Genomic DNA, 11342 nt, shown 5'->3' with positions numbered 1-11342 from the left:
GCTGTGGGTGATCATAACTTCCCATTTATTATTATGGCAAATAATTTTAAAAATGGAGTCATTTGAGCACCAGTCATGCTGGATATAAGCCAGTTCAACTCCATCAGGCTCCATCAAGTTGTTATTAATTGCTGTCCAAGTCCACATTATGGAAGACAGAAGAAGATTTGCCATGTGTAAGAGTTGGTTATACAATTTTTTTCAGCACATCAAGACTCAGGAGCTCATACAGGAAACTTTCCAGCTTAGGTGTGTATTCTAAAAGTAGAACTGCAAACTCTGGGTGTTTTTTAACAAACAAACTTGCTAAAAAGTTTTTTTCTGCTCCTGTAGCAGACTATTCAATGGGGTTTTTATCACTCTAAATGAAAAATTTCAATTTATGCTTCATCTGTAGTGGGACTTTGCTTTGGCTGAAACAGCCCCGCATCCGATGGCTGGCTGAAAGGGCTCAGCCACTTGATACTTCACTTACTTTTTCTGCCAGAAGTACTTTGACAGCACATGCCCTAATGTGTCACTGCAGTGTAGCTTGTTCCCAGGGGAATAGATGAACAAGCAGGGAGGAAATGATCAGCCTGCCTCTTCCTGGGCAGCTTGCATCGATTAGTAGGCAAGGTTGCTCCCTGCACTCTGGCATTCCCGCAAGGATTTTCCATATCTGTCTTCCCCTCAGCCAAAATCAAAACAAGCTGCAAGCAGTGGAAAAGCAGAATACAGCTGGTGGGAAGTGGCAAGCAGCTCTTCCTGTGGTGAGCAGATGAAGAGCTTTTAAAAAGATTATGATAGGAATATAGTCAACAGCTTACTCAACCTCTCTCAATTTCTTCTCCTAAATTTATCAGATTATTTCTTTGAGTTTTGTGTCAGGTATAATCTGCTGTGCATCTGTATTGCATATATTACTTTATGTCTAGACTGCTTTTGACTGGAATACATATTTTCTTGGCTGGGAAGTGGGTGGTGTACAGTGAAGCACAGAGGATGCTGCTGAGGTCCTGCTTCTGCATCTGGTGTGGGCACAGCCAGCCAGCATTGGGTGTCTGCCTTGGGCAGGCTGAGAGAGCTGTGCTGGGGGCAAGCCCAAGAGCTGGGGCAGTTCTGAGATCCAGTGGCACTCACCTCAGCACCCACCACTGAGGGACAACTGGCACCTGCCATGAAGATCCTCCAAGAGACTGCAAACCTGAAGACCGCACAGACAGCTTGAATGATGAGAGAAACATCCCACATCAGTTATGCCCAGGTCACAAGTTTAACCTTGCCTTTTCCTGAGGTCTGTGTGAACTTCAGAGAAAAATTTTCATGCTTGTCTGGGTCACACACAGACTTGGGATATTGTGCCATTACCTCTGCTCTGTAAGTTGGCTCTGGGAGAGCCTAAATTACATTTACCTACACTGTTCATGAAGGAACTTGCAGATCTACCTCCAACATTTGTGCAGAACCTCCATATGGTAGTGTATGGAGTATATAAATTTATAAAGTATTCAGCACCAGTGTGCATAGCTTGTGTGGGGATTTAGGGATGTGTGGATTCTTTTAAAGTAGATTTAAATTAATTTTATTTAAATATTTACTAAAGGATTCTATAGCTCACTGCAGAATCTTTAACTTTTTTGATTATTTTTAAGTGGTAATTCTCCATCCAGTGTGGAATGGTTTAGAATGGAACAGACCTTTCCACTAGACCAGGTTGCTCATGCAGGCCCATGCAGCCTGGTCTTGAACTCTTCTAGGGATTGGACATCCACAACCTCTCTGAGCAACCTGTTTCAGTGCTGCACAACCCTCACAGTAAAGAATCCTACTACTGGTAATCCATTATAACAATTAATAAATAATATGAAATTTCTTACTGTTAGAATCTAGGTCCTTATATCTGTGTCTTATACCTTCTATAAGGGAGGCTTTATAGCAGCCTTCCAGTACCAAAAAGGGTAAAGCTGCAGAAGGAGTTTTTACAAGGGCATGGGGTCATAGGACAAGGGGTAATGGCTTTAAACTGATAGAGGACAGGTTTAGACTAGATGTTAGCAATAAATTTTTCACCAGTTTTTCACACCTCATGCTGGCTGGCTGTGCCCACACCAGATTTTTTCCTATGAGCATGGTGAGACAAGGTAATAAATTGCCTGGAGAAGCTGTAGGTGCCACAGCCCAGGAAATGTTCAAGGAGACTGGATGGGGCTTTGAGCAACCTGATCTAGTGAAGGGTGTCCCTGGCCATTGCAGGGCTGTTGGAACTGGATGATCTTTAAGGTCTCTTCCAAGCCAAATTATATGATTCCATGAAAAATGAGAGCCCACATTTTTGTAGTAAAGTGAATAGCAAATTAAAAGTTCTTCTGTTCCAGGTGTTCTTTGGGAAATGCTGTTCCGAGGTAATTCCATGTATGAGTACTCTTATTCTAGGGAATTATTATTTATTGGAAACATAACTGTATTAACAGGATGCTTTTCTGAAGAATAAGGAAGGAATGGGAATATTGTCATGTTGAATTTCTCAGATATCCCTCATGTATTTCATATCCACTACTGATTTTAATTTGAACTATTGCTCAAGTATAGGCATGTTCATAACGATTAAATCGTTAGAAGTGTTTGAAGGAATTACAGAAACTTGAAAAATGCCAGTTACCATACCAAGGGAGTAAAATTACTCCTCTATATGTAAGAATAGAAAGCTAAGCCTGAGACTGAAGCCACAGCTCCATAAATGGTCTTGCTGCACATCATGTTCCTACCCACAAAATCCAGGATGCAATTACCTGGCTTTATTAGGCACAAAAAAGGGCTGTCCCAGGAAGAAATTACCTCATCTTGAGGCTGGAACTAGGACAAAACTCCCTGATCCTGAGAAAGGTGTATTTGCCTTTCTCAGGGTTCCCTTGCTGCTCCTGAGGCAATTGGTGGTTAATTGGTGGTTAACATCTCCATTTTGTCTCAGTGGCACAATCAGCCTCCCTTCTTTTTCCAAAAGCTCAGCTTTGTCTGAAATGCCACCATGTGACCCGTGGAGCTTGCTGCTGGTAAGCAAAGCTTGATGGACAGCCTATGCTGTTTCCAGGGTGTAGGAAACATTAGGAAATACTGACAAGATCAGCGTGATGAAATAAATAGAATTCTCCAGCTGCTCTTTGTCTTACTTTGAAAACATTACTTTTTATGGCCACAGATTTTCCAATGGGAAACACTGAATACAGTTCAGGACCAGCTTTATCTAGGCTTCCACTGGTCCTAACTCCAAGAAACTCTTTGGCTCCTTGTGCTGTAACAGTGTTGGAATTAATTCTGGTTTTTGACAGAAAATCACCCTGGAGTTAGTGCCTAAGGCTGCTAATGTTAGTGCTGCATTTTTGCATCAGCATTTTTGATGCATAAATAACTGTTGCATTACATCTCTATCTAATATCCTATCTCAAGGATTGCATTTGGGCACATTTAATGGTATTTAGTAATCTAGAAAGTGCTCTGTCAGAGCATACCACAGGTATCTAGGTGGTGGATGTAGTGTTGCTATTTATATCATAGTGCTCTACAAATATTAATAACACTCTGCTTCAAAGTGAGCTATAGCCATAAACCTGTAAAATAACTCCCCACAGTTCATCTTGATAGTCTGTTGAAATTGGACTGCTCTGACTATACCCCCTTCAGGCTCACTGCCAATCTCATATTTTATCCTGAAATTCCACAAGGAGACACTCAAAATAAACACTACACTAGCAATTGCTTGAATTATACTTAAAGCAGTAGCAAGCATTGGTTTCACTTTAGCCTCTCTGTGGCTTTCTTGAAAATCCATGAAGTCTGACCTTCTGAATGCATTTTGCTCTTATTTATCTCCCCTGTTGACTGCAGTAGGAGCTGAGAAGGGAATGGATATATCACAGATGCTAACCTGTTATGACTAAATTATCCCTGTTAGTCCCACACTGCCCAGCCCCAGGAACTTTAGACAGTGCATATCTCCTCCCTAGCTTGCTTTCAGCAAAAGTACAGCTATTAGATTTGTTTTTGAGTTTTCTTAGGAGAAAAAAAAAAAAAAAAAAAAAAAGCAAGCCAGAAAATGCAGTATTATTCCAGGCATCATTTCAGAGATGTTCAGCTTTTTGTTCTGCAAGTGCTTTTTCTTTGCTTCTTTGGAAAATAGCTGATCTTGTAATTCACTATTAAGGCCTAAAGGTGATCAAAATAGCCAATCCCCAAGGTCAGTATACCCTTGAATCAGACAGGTTTGCTAATTTTAAACTTCAGTGTTTTGCAGAAAGTCGTGTGTTTAGCAAGAATAAAGAGGTAGAATGTGGGATTGGGACAATATGAATGTTCACACATCGCTGCCAATGAAAGCAAAGCTCGCAGGTCTAATTTTAGGCTTTTCAGCCTTGGTATTGTTCCTTACAGCACAGTTATTTTCCATATGATACAAAGCACTCCTTTTCTTTTCAAGTTTTATAAACTGCTTTAGAGAACAAAAGCAAGGACAAAGTGAGTATATGTCATGGTTGAAAGCAAATCAAAGAAGCTTAAGTGAGGCTGAAGTTAGGGATGGTTGCATGCCTCTACATTCAGAGGACCATTCTTGAAGAAAAACAAGAATCTTGAGAAACATGTCACAAGACCTGGAAATAGAGTTACATGGTGTCTGAACTGGAACCCTTGGCTGTGACTGGATGTGCTTCAGTACATTTAGTTAATTTACACTGTGCTCAAATGCCTAGTAAGTTAGTCCTCTTTAAAAATGTCAAAATGACCTGTGCTGTTTGGAGAAGGAAGTAGGATTTTCAGGATACTTACCTATCTCTTGGTGCTCCAAACTAAGCATTGTAGATGCAGTGAGCATGTCACAACTAATTCTTTATGTAACACCAGATAGATGCTCTTTTCTAAAGTTAACTTTTACTGATGCATTAACAAAAATATAGAATTATAGAATTATAGAAATATAATACTGTAGAAATGGTTGTATTCTTTCTTTTGTGTTTTCTGTAGATTAATTACCAAGGACTGGAACCAGTTGATACTATGTCATTCCCCATGGAAGTGTCAGCACTGGTATTAACCTGCCAAAAACACCTTTAAAATCATTAAGTTCATGTAGCCCCATTTGTCATCTAAGAGAAGCTTATAATCTGCATGAATAGATGTCCTGGTTCAGAGAAATCAGCAAACATTATTCTGTATGATTTTTTTAGTGTGTCTGCAGTTTGAAGCTGGTTGGTCACTGGCTGTATTGGCAGAAAGAGTTTCTTGGGAAGAGTCTGTGCAGGGGCTGCTGGAATGTTGAGCAGGTATTTGGTCCCACAAGCTCAGCAGAGGCCCACTGCCTTCCCTGGGCTTCCCCAGCCAGGCAGTGCCAGGGTTTGGGTCACAAGCACAGTTTGGCTGCAGGCTCTGCAGTTTCCCCAAACTGGGAGAGTCATCTCAGTCTGAGCTCAGGGGGTAGAATGTTTTTTCATGCCTTTCTAGCTGTCTAGGAGTTAAATGTTTAGTCTAAACTAATTGTGTAGACTTTTTTTGTTAGTCAAACAAGAGTAAGTATTTCCAGAGAGCAATTAATGCCAGTCACCTTTTATATGTACTTTTAGCATGGAATGAATTGCTTCTTGCTGAAATGGGTGCCTGTTTCTCTCCACTGCACTCTGGAGCCTTGATGACTAGTTTAGATTAGATATCCAATTCTAATGGCTACCACCCAGGTGGAACAACCTGGATTAATCTAGTTCCCTGCTACTGACTATAATGACTTCCCTGTTATTATTCTGTGTATGTTTGATGGATACTGTGCTAGAGGATTAGAGTCTTCTCTTGTTTTTCTTTATAGTAATTTCAAATGGTTTGTCATTTTTAGTACAGTTGCTCAGTTTTCTCTTGTTACTGATCCTATGAAAGTTTTTTAAATTGTGGCATTTTTGTTATTGACTGTAATCATTAATAATATTGTAAAAAGCACTAATTCATTTTCATGGTGGAACAGATTAAGTTAAAAGCTGGTTTTTGGATGGTTTTCTGGATTCTGGCCAGCTTCTTGGAGTCATAAATCAATGCGACTCTTTTCAAGTTAAAGAAAAAAATGTTTCTAATAAAGTTTGGAGCACAGATAGTGAAATAGGGTGGGAGCATGACATTAGTGAAGAATAAGCCAACTGTCAAATGGCTTTATTTGGAGGCAGGCACTAATTTCATGGAAACTTCAATATAGTAATTATTTGGATATTCTGGTAATTGTAGCTCCTCAGGGCTTTCCCATGCATGTCAGATCTAGAGATTTTTTTCCCTTTTGGTTTTTTTTTTTTTTTGAAACAGACCTATATGGCAAGCAGAGCAGAGGAGTAAATCGAATGCTGCTCTTAACTCTAAAAAAGGTATTTCCTAGATGTTCTGAAAAGTTTGTTGTTTTTTTTTTTAAGCCTCTACTGAGAAACCACAGCTCTCTTCTTCAGTGTCTTCTCCTCTGACCAGTCTGTGGTGTTTTAAGGTACTTGGAGATTGTTTGCCCAGGTGTGAGGGAAACATTTGCTATCAGTCTCATCCTCCCAGCTTCCTCTGCACCCCCAGCCACAACCTGTAAACCATGGTGTTTCTTTCGTGGCTGGCTTGGGTTTCTTAGGCTTTACACAACATAACTCACTAAGCTTTACAATCTATTTTTTGACATAAAATTATCTCAAATATTTTAGAGTTTTCAGCATCATTTAAACATGCTGCATCCTGCTGCCATGCCTCCCATTCAGCCTCTGCCTCTGTGAGTGATGCTGACAGCCCTGCTGGCAGCCTGGGCACGCATCCCTCTCTGCTCTCTGGGAGTGCTTGTGTTATCTTTGTGCCTGAAGATGCCACGACTGTTTAAATGTCAACAAGATGCTGCCCAGATGAATTCCACTGTGGCTTACACAAGCATACCTGGGTTTTTGCTCTTGTGCATCCACCTTGCCTGCTATGAACACCACTGCTCTCACTGCTTCTGCTGATGGAAAGTCAGAGAAGCAAAAGACAAAGTACAGATAAAACACCAGGGGTGATGAGAATTGGCCTTGGGTAAGGAGTAAGAACCGGATAGAAAGGATGGAGGGAAGGAAAGTGGAAGAAAGAGTCAGGATGAGCTGGTACAGATTTAGAGGGACTGCCTTGGCAAGCCAGGGAGCCAAAGTACAGGGTAAGGATTGGACAAGGAAGAAGAGGAAGAGGGAGAACCTCAACAACAATCAACTTGCTGTTACCTACTTGTCTGTCTCAGAGCAGAGCCATGGTAATGCTGTGCAGGCATCCTTAATGCTCAGCACATCTCTACAATAAATCCAGCTTAGCCTATATTTATTGTGTGTGTACATCTCTATATGTGGTGCTGTTTCTCAGCAGCACTTATAGCCCATCCTTTCACCAGGCTGCTCAGGCACGTGCTGCACCACACTCTGTCAATGTGCACTCCCAGCTTAGCACTCACAGGTACCCAGGACTAACACTGATATAATACAGGATTATTCACAGGCCTAATTTCATGAAGAACAAAATGCCAACCTGAATTTTCACAGGTTTGCAGTGGCAGTGTGTGAGAAACTGGGACCTTCAGAATGTTAAGAAGTGGCACCACGTGAGGTACCAAGGCACAGATTCACAGCCTTATAAAGTTCAGTGTCTGGCCTGCTTTGTATGCTGGTGTTGTATTCTTAGAAAGTAAAGGTGACAGAGTTTAAGTTGCATTTTGAGCAGGGAATGCAGCAACTAAATACTTGAGATGAGATTTGCATAGCTATTTAGGTACCTGGTGAGATTTCTGAAGAGCACTCAAGCTGCCAGAGGGATGCTTGATACATTTGTACTGAACATCACCTTGATTTACTTGAATAGAAATGAACCAAAGCAATTAGCCAACAGTACCTACATTAGCCAGTAGTCCAGACCCACAGAAGCACTTACATGTTTTTTGCAAAGCTGGCCTTATATCACTTGTCTTGAAGTCTACATTTTCTACATTTTATCTTTCCAAGATATACACATTTCCCACAAAAAAAAAAAAAAAAAAAAAAACCCACAAAAAAACCCCCAAAAAACCACCAAAAAAACCAACCAAACAAACCCCCCCCCCCCCCCAGATTTTTGTAAGCAAGAAAAGAGATTTTTGATCTCTTTTCTTGAATCTATTTCTTGATGCACACTCGCTCCCCTCCCTTCTTGCTTGGTCATAGTAACAGGGCTACTCTGATCAGGAAAGATAAAGGGATTGTTTTTCACTATGGAGAAGCAGGTTTCCTGAATATCATTTATTCTGTACCCCCTTTTGTCTTGGAGATTGAAAAATATCAGAAGCCCATCATTTGGAGCCTTGATTATTTCCAGAGGCCATTCTGTAACAGGTTCTTTTTATACTGAATCTTTTGGGAGAAGTTGAGGGAAATAAATTTAAAAAAAAAAGAAAAACCAAGAAAAAAAAAAAAAAACACAAACCCTGCTACAAGTATAACTAGCTCAAACAGTTCTGCCTTCTGGCAGGGAAGTCTTCTTATATTATGTCCTCTGATTTGATTTAGTGCGTGTTCCAAACTCCTGCAAAGTGCCACTATAGTTTTTAACATTACTGTGTTTCGTGATGCTGAGTTCTTGGGATTTGGGGATTTTTTTTTGTTATTATTATATTTCATTCCACTGTTTGTCTTATTCCTAAACTGCAGCCTTAATTTATTTTAACTTTTCTTCTGTGTTGTCACATCAGAGAGAGTTAACAGCTCTACCAGCACAGCATTTAACATGAGCAGGGCCTGATCCAGCTGCAGACCTGTAGATTCTCTGTTCCTTTCAATCAAGACTTTGAATCAAGACCAAGTGCCTATCCAAAAACTGTGTTCTTGTTCAATGACAGATATTGGAGATGAACCAGGAATTTGGGTGTGAAGTCATACTTTTTCTGCCCTAAATGATTGCAGCACTTCTTCCTAGGTTGTTAAAATACAGGACTCTATGAAATGTTTTATCAAAATTTTAGCCTTTAACGATAACAATATGTTTAAGGCATTTTCTTTCTAGTATTACATTTTCCAGGTTATGTGTAGTGTTTATATACACATAATATGGTAAAAGTTTGCAGACACAAAAACAGTTATCACACGTTTTTACAATTTATGAAGAATAGGGGAAAAAAGGAAAGCGTTCATAAATTACTTGTGAAATTGTCTTGTGAAGTGAGAAGGTTTGTGTATGATTTGAGATTACTCATAACAATTGTATTTAAATCTGACTATAAAGTGCTACAACATGATTATAAAATACTGAATATCAGGAATATAAAATGTCAGGTGGATTTATTGTAATAAGAGGAAGGGAATGCCTGTGGGACAAAATACATTTATGGCTAAAACAAGTAGAAATTGGGAGAGGAAATGGAAATCAATGAGGAGAGATCTCTGGAATTATCAATTCATATCAAATAGCAGCTAAAATATCTAGGAACTAATATGACAGTAGAAATGTATTCTATTTGATAAGCATGTGGAGCATTCTATCTGTAATTATAGTCACTTGTATGGTGAAGAATTAGTAAGTTTGTAAAAAGCCTAGAAAAAGGGAGTAAAATTGTTTAGAAATGTGGCACATAGGCTGGACAGAGTCTGGCTGTTCATGTCTGATGAGGAGCAGGTGAATGAGAAATAGTCCCTCTTTCTCACAGTGCCAGAAAGAGGGTCGCCAATGAAATTATTGTATAACGTTTAATTAAATTACAAAACTGATTTCCACAGGATGTTGTGGAGACCAAGATATAAATGTGGCCAAAAAGGGATCAGACGAATTCAGGAAAGCTAATTTAATCAGTGATTATTAGCCACGATAGTCTGGAGAATCAAGGGAGAGAGGACAGCCCCTCCAAGGCATGACTCATCCCCAGCTAGGAGAAGTGTCTTAGATCAGCTTGCTGAGTCTCTACCTGGAGATGACTCTGTCTCTGTTGGTCTCAATTACTGACTTAGCACAGACACCAACATTTGAGGGCATTAAAGCCAGCTGATTTCAATCCCACCCTGGATACTATTTTCCCGTACTAAAGATGTGGGGCAGTTTTGCAATTAAAAAAGCTGTGGCTGCAATTCAGTGGTGAAGAGGGTGTTTGATTGTAAAGAAAGGATATTTTCCTATTTGTCATTCAAGATATTTTTTTTTCTTTCCTGCAATCAGTTTAATTTGTATGCTTTATAGCAGAAGTATAATAAATATGAAGGAGATTATTTCATTCCCAAGGAGATTATATCATTCCCAGCCTCTGGAATCTTTAGAGAGAGCAACAGCCATTTTTATATTAAACCTTTTTGCCTCCACATTCTCCAGTGATGAGTGAAGTAATCATGAGGTAATGCCAAGGAAGGCAGTGTTTGATATTTCTAGCTTCCCAGATTCTACAGACTTAAATAGCCCAGGGTAGCTGCCAGTGCAGTTCCTGCTTAGTATCATGGTTGCGAATAAAAATATTTCACCCGCTGCTGTCTGCTGTCACCTGTGAGTAGCAGTTGCTGTGAAAGGCACAGCCATGCAAAAGCTGTCCAGGCTCTTTGTCCTTGCCTGTTGCCTCCAACAATTCCCCTCAGTTTGGAAAGATCCTCCTTGATCGGCTTTGGCAGAAGCCTCGATGTTGTCTCTGCAAATGCAGGTCTGCTAGAAAATTAAAATGTCTTTTTATGGTTGCTCTTCCTTTTTTTATCCAGCACCTTTGTAGTTCAGTTCCACAGACCTCAGCCATTCCTATGGACCATTCAGTGACAGACAGCCCTAAATTAGGAAAAAACATCCTGTCCCTTAAGAATTACAGTTATATGTCATGCTTTCCAGGATTCATAGCCTACAATAATGTCTTTTTCTTGCCTGTTTTTCTAAAATAGTTTCCTCAGTGGGTCCTTATCTACCAAAGGTGGACAGTGAATCACAACAAAATTATATTTTCCTAGACAATTTAATGGAACTGTAGGCTGCTATTTTAGATTTGCAATTTTGAGACCTTTGGAAAGATTTCTGAGTCAGCTTGTCTGTGCTTAGCAACCTCCATCAATTGCTTTATCTTCGTGGTTGTTAAACTGAAGGAATTCAGACAACAGTTTTTGTGAATTTCATAATAATTTAAGTGTTTATGTAGCCTTCATCTGTTTTCCTCCATATTTTTATCTGCCTCACCATTGCTTTCTTCTGTTTTGTTGAATTTCTATGGCCTGTCCCAGAGCTGTTCCTTTGTAGCAGCTTTCCATGTACTTTGCTGAAGGAGTTCTGCATGCACTGATATCAACCCAAATCAAAAATGTTGCTTACCTTTTTATGTCATCACCAAAAATATAACTCCTGAAGTCTGTGTCCTAGAAAAAGAA

Source organism: Fringilla coelebs (assembly GCF_963513975.1).
Source record: "Fringilla coelebs genome assembly, chromosome: 3".
NCBI classification, from domain to species: Eukaryota; Metazoa; Chordata; class Aves; order Passeriformes; family Fringillidae; genus Fringilla; species Fringilla coelebs.
This window is presented reverse-complemented; position numbering follows the sequence as displayed.